We start from the raw sequence: 10,164 nt of genomic DNA on the forward strand, positions 1-10,164 counted from the left end.
AATATATTTGAATACAGAATGAAATATGTGAACATGTATTTATCTCTAAATAGTCAGACATGTTATAGTAATTTTAAAATCCTATGGAAAGTAGTAACATGTGTTCCTAGTGGGGGGGGGATACGGGGGGATGGCATCCCTCTACTTGTTTTGTCTAGAATAACGAATTTCTTCTAAGACTTGTATTTTAAAATGATATACTAATTATAATTTTTATATTTATATATAAGAAATTATTTTTTTTTGGTGAAAATAATTGTTTTTAACATTCAGGCAAGGGCGCCCGGCTTATTGTATTGTTTAGTATAAGTCGTTTTACAATCTTTATTGTACCTGTGTTTAGAGCCACAGATGAAAATTATATACCTTATGTGAACTAAAAAAAAAAAAAATATTTAAGGTACACAAAGTGTGAAGAATGTTATCATGATATCAGGAAATCTGAATCGTAAGGTATCTCTCCACTTATTTTGAGTCATTTCGACCACTGCGTGTATATTATATAGCATAAAATTAAAAAAAACTACTTGTATTTGTATTTAAATATTTTATGAATATTCGTAAAAACATTTTTATAATAGTATTTTAAAAGTATTTTTTACAAGATTGAATAAAAGCTTCTTCTTTAATAAATTAGTATAGTATATGACGTATACTATATATATATATATTAGATCAAAGATGATTCAATCGAAGTTATAATACTAAAATCACCTAGTAATTGCTGTAGTAATACAAAGATCAAGTAAAAAAATGTCATATTAATTTAGGGCCTCAAAATAAATCCTTGCACACGAGTCTCAGAATTCATAATTGCGGCACTGCATGCCATATTCTTTTGACGAAGCCTTAGCATTTCTCATAGATAATAAATTAACGAAACAACAATATACCAATATTCTAGAGTTGCCAGATTTTAAAATCGCCAAATCAGAACATCATATTGAATAACCTTTTTTTTTTTTATATTGAAATAATAATATCTATTATTTTATTTTATATTTATTATTTTATAATTAGAAATACAACAAAAAGTAATAATATAGTATAGTTATTATTTTCTTATGTGTATATATATAAACAATTCAAAATTATTTATAATGCTTAAATTAAAAAGTTATTTTAAATTTATATTTATTCACCGAAATCTTATTTATTTACTAATATGTTTTTTGTTAATGTATGCATCATCAATCATCATCGATTTCATCAATCTCTTCATTTTCCGAATCTTTTAATATTTGAGATCCAGAAGCTTCTGTTACCGATTTTTGATTTGTGGATGAATATTTTGCAGTTCTATAAATTCGAAGGAACATATCTTTATTTTTCGTAATTTCTTCATAGAATTGTTAGCAGGGTTTATTTTCCAAATTTATCTTAATTACTAAAGTAGCTTCTATACTTTTGATACAGAAATTACCACATGATTTTGTCCAACAACTATTCATTAATTAAAATATTCTCTCAACTGTGGTGTTAAATCCAGACAATGCAAATGTAAATTCTACATTTTTTAATAACATAGTATAATTAACATTATTCTCTGTAAATTATTTAAAAATCTACAACCATTTTTCTTCAGATGTTTTGCATTGCCATTCATCGATTTGTTTCTTAAAAGTTGTTCAAACATTTTAAATTGTTCACATAGTTTTTCTTCGTTTAAAGTAATTTTAAAATTTAATTTTAGGAAAGAAATGGACGGTTTTATATTGAACTAATTTATTTCATCTTTTTCTGACAAACAAACCCATGTTAATGAATTTATTTCTGGTATATGTTGATTTGAAGCAGTCCAATCTTTTATATAATTCATGCATAAGTCATAAAATTTAATACACATTTTTTTAAACTCTGATTTAATTATGTCACAACTTTCTTCTAGATAAACAAATAATGCCTCGATATCACTTGGTAAAAAAATATCATCTCCTTTGTTTTTTTATTTTTTTATTTAATTTTTCCATGATTAGTATAAATTCCACTGCACAAAGCTTTTGATTTTCAATAATTTTAATGTAAATGTTAATAGTTTTCAATTGATTTTGTAAGAAGTTAAGCCACAAAATAGAAGTTTCGTCTTCAAAAAATATTTTTAAAATGTTTGCACAGTTATTTTGAGATAAAAATACGATTTAAGTGCATTAAACATTACTATTATTCTTTCAATTGCCAAATATAACGATAACCATCTTGTTTTGGTGTGTGATAATATTTCTTTATACTGATCATCAACAAACGCACGTGTTTTTAACCAGGCCTGAGTCTTGCGCCTAAGACCGTGTTCGTCACGGCACACCGTGTACAACAGGCGTGGCAAAAAACCTTAGACAGGGGAGATCCTGCGCGGAATCGGTTTACTGATGAGAGAGAGAGAGTGAGAGAGTGAGAGAGAGTGGAAAAAAAATTAGTATAATTTCTACGGAACGTTTGTTCGAATTTCCAGAACTCGTATCTTTGACTACGGAACACGCGTCTCCTAGGAAGTTGGTAGATAATGAAGTACGCAGTGCGAAAACCTTAAGTTCTGGTTAACAACCAACATTCCGCGACGGAGATACGATGCACGTGGAAAAATGTCAGAACTCTTGCTGTAGGCATCCAGACTTCTCGTGCGGTCGAAATTACCGCGAAACGTGAACGCTATTACAAATTTTGTACCGGAATCATATTCGGAATCTCTCGTTGAGTTTTGAAACTGTTACCATCAAGTTTTAAACGTTTGCCCGCGTGACATAACCAAACGGAAAGCGTCGTGGTTCGAAAATCCGTTTCCACAGCTAAAGTACACGTCGATAACTCTCAGCCAAAATACGGGGATCCTGCAGTAGCTCGTTCAGCTTTAAACGGTGTTTACGGTCATTAGCGCAACTAGAGGGGGATAGGGGAGGGCTTAGCCCCCCGGACCAAGATTTAGTCTCCACATAAATATTCCATGTTATACATGTCATACCACATACAGCATACTTAACTCACAATAGTCCCACATACAAAAAAAGACACATTGTAGTAAATCCAACTTGGCTCAGAATCTAAAACGTATTAACATGGTATATAACAGTAGGAGTAATTTACAGGTTATTTTAAATTTTGGTAGGAGGGCTGTAGCCCCCCAGATTTTTTACCCTAGTTGTGCCTATGATCATAGTACGGATACCGTTAAAAGCAAAACAAAGTGAACGGAGAATAATTTTTAAAAAAAAAAAAAAAGAATCGGCATTCTTTTTTTCTCTTATTATTGTACGTCCACTGTTGGTTAACGACTTTTTCTGCGTCGTCAACTCCAATGTATTCCGTTACGGGGTTACGGTGCTTCGCATTTAGACGATATAGCGTGGTAAAACATGCGATATGCATAGTACGAATATTTCATGGTTTCAGAAAAAACACTTTTTAATAGTCACCCGAAAAGTGATTAATCTTGTACCGAAATCGTTTTCCTCAAAAACGTACATTGTCTGTAGATATTTGTTTTTATTTTTAATCATCGTTCTCAATGTAAATTTAAAACGCACCACGCGAGTATTTTAATTGGTTTGGGATGCTCATTAGTTCATTTTAAATTTGTTGCAACGTAATTTAGTCGTCCATGTGCCATTATTAAACCGGAATCCGTTATAGTTCTAAACTTCTGATTAGTAATGTAGTAATTAGTCTGTATATGAATACACTCAAAGGATCGGATGAAACATCTTTATTAATAGATAAGTCGCCTAGAAACTCTTCTTAAGACGATAAACTTCGTTTGCTGATTAATCGCCAATTTACCGAGGTTTACGAATCGCAATGGTTTACACTAATATATATATATATGATCGAAGGAATGTAGACTAAAAAATGATCACTCTACAAAAAAAAAAAAAAAAATTGAAGAACGACCGACCAAACAATTTTCAGCTAATTGTAAAAAAAAATATATATTTTATACCTATTACAGTCCTTAAATCACTGCAAAAGTAAATTATCACGTACGCGATATTACATTCGAACGAGATTTCCATGACCCCTGTGCAGATGTCCTTCGATGCTTTAAACGAAATCACTCTACAGGATATAATATTAATAATGTTCCTATTTTCCTTTACCATAATTGTTCATGGTATGATATCGTCGGGTTAATGTACACAATAACTGCGTCGCAAGTGGTAAATTTTCGAGTTAAGTTTTAAAACGTCGTTTACACACGGACGTAATACGTATAACGCAACGATTTGAAAACCTATAACGACTAGACCGGAACTTCGGTCATAAAATCAACGTTTAGGAGGACGTTATTTTAATTATAAAATATTCCATTATAGTTTAAACGGATGGAATTGAATAATTATAGTTTTGTACATCGCACTAAGCGCACTTAGAAAATTCGTGAAAACTCGTATTCCTATTGACAGAACTCGCTGAGGTCACGAAATGCTTTATTAAATTAACGAAATTGCGCAATAATTCAACTGGAATGTTCAAATCTGGAATGTTTACGTTACTCTGTATTATTATTCTAGGTTTAATCGGATCATCTAATTGTATACGGTGAAACTTCCCGGTATATTAGTCACCCTCAAGGGAGAAAAAACCGTCCATTATTGTTAAAATGTATCGAACATATAATGGTTGACCTATTCAACTTCTTTGAATGTAACGAACCAGTTATTGTTAATTTTTTAAGAAGCTTTTTGCAAGTTTAAACGATATAATGATGCATCAAAATGTTTTTTTTTCTAGGCACTAAATTTGAACTTAACGATGTATGTATATGTGAGGCTAATGTTAATGAGTTTTTCATCCTTTCACAGTTTATTTTAAGTTTCTTATACAATTTAAATATGCATGTACACTATTATTACAGCTGAGCACATTTTTCCATGACTGTATAGTCAACTAAATTTTTTATTTCGTTAAGTTAATCCAAAGGAATATAAGTTTAAAGTTAAAAGTTACTTTTCATTTTAAAATTTTGTAAACCTAATCTGAATTAGTAATAATTTATTTATTTATTTTACACAAAATAATAATATGATATAAATTATAAAAGCTTAGTTATCATACTGGATGTATATATTTTACGGAAAATTTGGTTGTATTAAAATGATTCGGACGTGTCCATTTATAGAGATTTCATAGTATATAATACATGCTCGTGTGTAAGGAGTCAAAAGGCCACAAATTATTTTTGGTTCTTTTCGATTCTGAGTGAAACACTATTGATTACTGTAATGATGAGATGTTTTTTTTCTAGAAACCTATTCTGGGCCAATAAAAGCTCAGAAAGTCTAATACGATACCTCAGTAGAATGAAAACAAAACACATTTATACTATACTTAAGACTGGTAGTCGTTTTGAACAATAATCATTTTTTACAAGTGCGATAACTATTTTATAGTTACGTTCGATTTCAAAATAATAATAACTACACCATTTATACGGCTTTTTTTTGGAACAAACTAAACGAGGTAAATGCCTCTTATTACTTCTTATGTTACAAATCACTGATTGGAAATGTATTTCAAACATGTAGTCCAGTGAAATATGCTTATAATTTATTTTTGATCCCAGTCGCAAAACTGAATTTTTCAATAAGCTGATATAGAATAAATATAAAATATCGTCAAAAGGATGGTAGGCATTTATACCAATGGTACCCAACCCGCGGCCCGCGGGACACATGTGGCCCGCAAAGGTATTCTATGTGGCCCATTACGAATTTTCTAAAATAAAAAAAAATTTTAAAAATGTAAGAACATTTTTTGATTCATAATGTCGTTTGATGTTAAATTCTTTAAAAACTGAAACCGCTATACGACACGCAAGACAAACGGCTTTTCCATTAATTTCAATGAAAAAGTAATTTATAGACCATTGAAAATTCGGCAATTATCAATATATTTGCGTTTTTTTCTGTCTGACATTTTCATACGCAAACTTTACAATTAAATATCGATATTATCCGTGTACTTAAAATAACGTACTAATCAAACTAATGTGTACCTTAATTCATAATCTTTTCAATAGACATAAAAGATAAGAAAACAAGTTCAATATATAAGATTATTTTTGTACTTTTATACTTCCTGGCCCGATTGAAAATAATTGTTTACCAAAGTGGCCCGCCGAAAGAAAAAGGTTGGACATCACTGATTTATACGGTACTATGAATAGTACTTATTAGTATGTCAGTACTTTTATAAAAATAATATAAAACACATGTTTTTTCTTATATTTTTATGAACAATCTTCTCGAGCATAATATTTACATTAATTGTATATTTAGTAGTACTTGGGTGTTTTTGCCACTTTTAAACATCTTGCAGGGGAAATACTTCTACATAAAACATAAAGATACATGATAAAAATAAAAATTGAAACATAATTTTAAACTTAAAAACTTTTTTATATTATAACTGTAAATCTGTTAGCGCATTTAATAAGAATAAATCGTTATTAATTTCAAATTCCTTTTTGATTTATTTTTTACTCCAAAAATTCACGAATCTGAACGCTCGTCGTAAAGTAAATGACTGTATATTAAACATTTTTACATGTTACAGCGATATCGTGGAAAATATGATGTATGTTAGGAATTTTCGTGACGAAAAAATTCAATTTATAAGCACAATGAAAAAAAAAAGTAATAATAATAGTAACTTTATTATATTAAATCTGCACAAGGTCATCAGAGAGATTTGTTTTTATCAGCAATTTTTTTTAATTAAACACGAAAATCTTCATTACAACTTGTTTGTATATTCGCGTGGCATAGTCTTATTAAGTCGCAAAGATTATACGACGGCCAAATGATATTTTTATGATATTTACTTTTTACGATACACATTTAATATGATATCGCGTATTATACTCCTCGACAGTTAAATATGAGAGACGTCCATACCGTCAGGTGACATTTATTTTTTACCAAGACGATCTTTACGATTATATTACGAATCGTATTTTTGTTTTTTATTTCACACGGTAACACTACAAGATTTGTCGATTTCGGTCCTGTAGTTTTTTTTTTTTCACGTTTTATCCCTGCGGAGTTTTGACGTGCGATGCACGCAAACGTATTCCGGCTCGGTCGTTTGCACCGCGATCAAAGACTGTTGCCGGCTTACCTGGGCAGGGCAGGCAACTGGTAGCCTGTGGCCTCCGTTACATGAACCTAACCCCTTTTTTTTTTTTTTTTTTAGAAGACAACTTTTCGTGTAAAATAAATGAAAAGCTAATGGTCTGAAATGCCATTTTCGTTTTGCCCGAGGGCCTCAAAATGCCAAAAATTGGGCCCCGACTGACGATCATTCGATGAGCGAGAGCCGTGTGTTTGTTCTCAGGCGCGTCGTTCGTTGCCGACGCGAAAAACGGATCGCGTAACGTTCCGGCCGCGGCATCCGGACATTTCTCGCACCGACCCCTTCGTCATGCTTTCGATGCACGGTCCGCAGCACGTGTCGTTCGGCTTGTACACATAATGCAAACGCGTCTCATTACGTGTCGTGTATTATGCATGCCCGTTTGAATACGTTATCTGGTCGTCGGAAAATCGTTGAAAAATTCAACGCCCGAACGGACGTTCCCTCGTCGTTCGAACGCACGGATCCCCTCCACCGGACGTTCGGAAAACCGAATTATTAACTCGATCGTGTCGCCTCTCGGACTACGTTCCCGGTACAGCGGTTCGCAGCTCTTGCGGTCATCGAACTACCGGCGGATAGCACGGAACATTGTCTTATGTCTTGCAAAATAAGTTCCAACTCTCCCCTCCCCCCGAAGAGGTTAACACCCCACCCTAACTATTGCTGGTGTTATGTGCCATCGGTCCGATTTCAATTTGAGCAGTTGACGATGCATAATTTTCAATCGGAAAAGAGACTTAAACTTTTTATAATACGTTTGTTAAATAATTCAAATTATTCATGCCCGTTGCCGGAACGTGGTTTCGAGGGGTCCAAGATAAAAGCTCGAACGATGTTTTCGTTACTAACGCGTTGACACGGTTCCCGGTCGGCCGGGTTAAACGGTTACGAAAACCGACACGGTCCCGGCATTACAATGTCGCGATTTTGCTTCTCAGGTCAATCCCTTCGAGGATCGAAGTACATTTGACAGTCGGTGATGTAAGGTTTATTCCGTTTTTTGTGCGAATCGAAAAAAAACTACGAACGTCCGACGTGTGCGATTGATGAAATGTTCGATCGAGCTCATGGGACGTCTAACCATCGAGTTCGCTTCGTGTGTAACGATTCGAAATTAAAATTGTACTCGTTCGTTCTCGGTGGCAAACGGAAGGATGGCCTTTCCTCTGGAATCGGGATACGTTTTATTAGACGAGTTATCAATATATTAATTGCTATCGATTGGCGTTGCATTTTTACTACGTTAACACTAGATCACTCTCACACGCATGCGCGCACTTTATATCACGTTTTCAAGTAACTTCTCTGTGTTTTCAAAACATCGAGACGTACTCATGCGGACGGTTATAACCGATATCCAATCGATTCGAGAGCGTGGAACCATAACTGTGAAGCTGTACGTTGTGAAACAGCCAGACGTTTTCGTCTGTTCATCACCGGGGTGGATGTTATTGAGAATACGATATTATTAACTTAGGTCGGGTTTGGATAAGTTTAGCTAAAGTTTTTCATAGAAAAATAATCGCTCAGATGCCATAAACGCGTAAGGCGGCTGTACTTTGCAGTGAGAGAAGTCTATTTTATAAAATTACGAATAAAAGCGATTCGACGAAAAGTATATGCACGGTAGTTTGTCGAGAATAACAACTCTAGCCGCGTCGAACGGAAAATGTTTCAATCATGTCAGAAACATCTCGGTAACGAACATGGTAAGTTTTAATAATTACAATTAAAGTACATCAAAACATAAACGGAAATTAATATAAATATGTGCGTGTGTGTCTTAATAGTTATCCGAATAATTCTGAAAAATGGTGAAATAATTACCAAAAACATTATACTACAGAGTATTTTTATAAGTTTTAAGGACTATTTTATAATGTACACGTAATAGGATTTTTTCGATTTTTCATAATTTTCAAAACATATTTATGATATTTGTGCTGTTTAAAGGTACTCGACATTTTCAACTAGAAGTTAAATCTACATTATTAAAAAACTTGGTTCTATATCAAACTTTTTAGAAAAATAAACCGATTCACTAATCGTCTTCCATTCAGAATCGTGTTTTCAAGAGCAATGATATATTGTTTTCGAGTTTAAAAAACAAATTCAAGAATATCATTCTCTCGTTCCGGTCCTGACCTTGGTGTCTCACCCATTTTGATATCGTTTATTAAATTTTTCGACGAGTAGCAATAACAAAGTTTTCCAAACGGCATATACTCGTGTAGGACTGAACGTAGTGCATTACTTCTTGTATATTTTAATATCATTGGTTAAATTTCAACAACATTATATGGGATATTTGTAAATTCTAAAACCAATGATATTAAAACCATGGAAATTCATGAGGAGCCAAATTTAAATTGATTTTTCATGACCGGTCGAACATAGAATATAAAATGTGTTGTACACACACAAACAATATCCATTGTAAAATATAGGACGAGTTAAATTAAATAGGATGACATGAGTTGAGATAAACAGGTAGCTGAGTATACGTGCTATTGAATAAGAGGAACAGTATATGGCAAAACCGCAAAGTTTATAACGAAAGTGCATCGACTGATTATAATAAGAATGTGGCGAAAATGATTAAATGCTTTTCTTCTTTTTTTTTTTTTTCATATATAATTTGAATAGTAAGGGTGTGAGACGTTATGTGATCGGGGAAAATAGAAAGAAAGTTTGTTAATAATATGTTATTAAACAGTGTTATAAAGCTCGTATTTGAATATTTTAAGTACCGAGTATAAGATTATTATTTCTTTCCAAATAGTTATTTTAAATTTTAGAGCGAACAAAGATAATTACAATAGAATGAAAATATATGACCGCTTTTCTGAAAGTTTTCCAATACTTTCTTGAACCTTCCTCCCCCACAACAATAGTTAACTGACTGGCTACGAACCACTCACGGTCCTTGTCGTGTCGCATCGGTTCGTCTGCGGACAAAAGATGCAGCAGCCGGGATCCAATACATCAAAAGCGACGACAACGACTACGTAAACGTACTGACCCTGGTGCTTGGCT

Source organism: Sipha flava, unplaced genomic scaffold (assembly GCF_003268045.1).
Source record: "Sipha flava isolate LNK unplaced genomic scaffold, YSA_version1 293_pilon_pilon, whole genome shotgun sequence".
In the NCBI taxonomy this organism is placed as follows: Eukaryota; Metazoa; Arthropoda; class Insecta; order Hemiptera; family Aphididae; genus Sipha; species Sipha flava.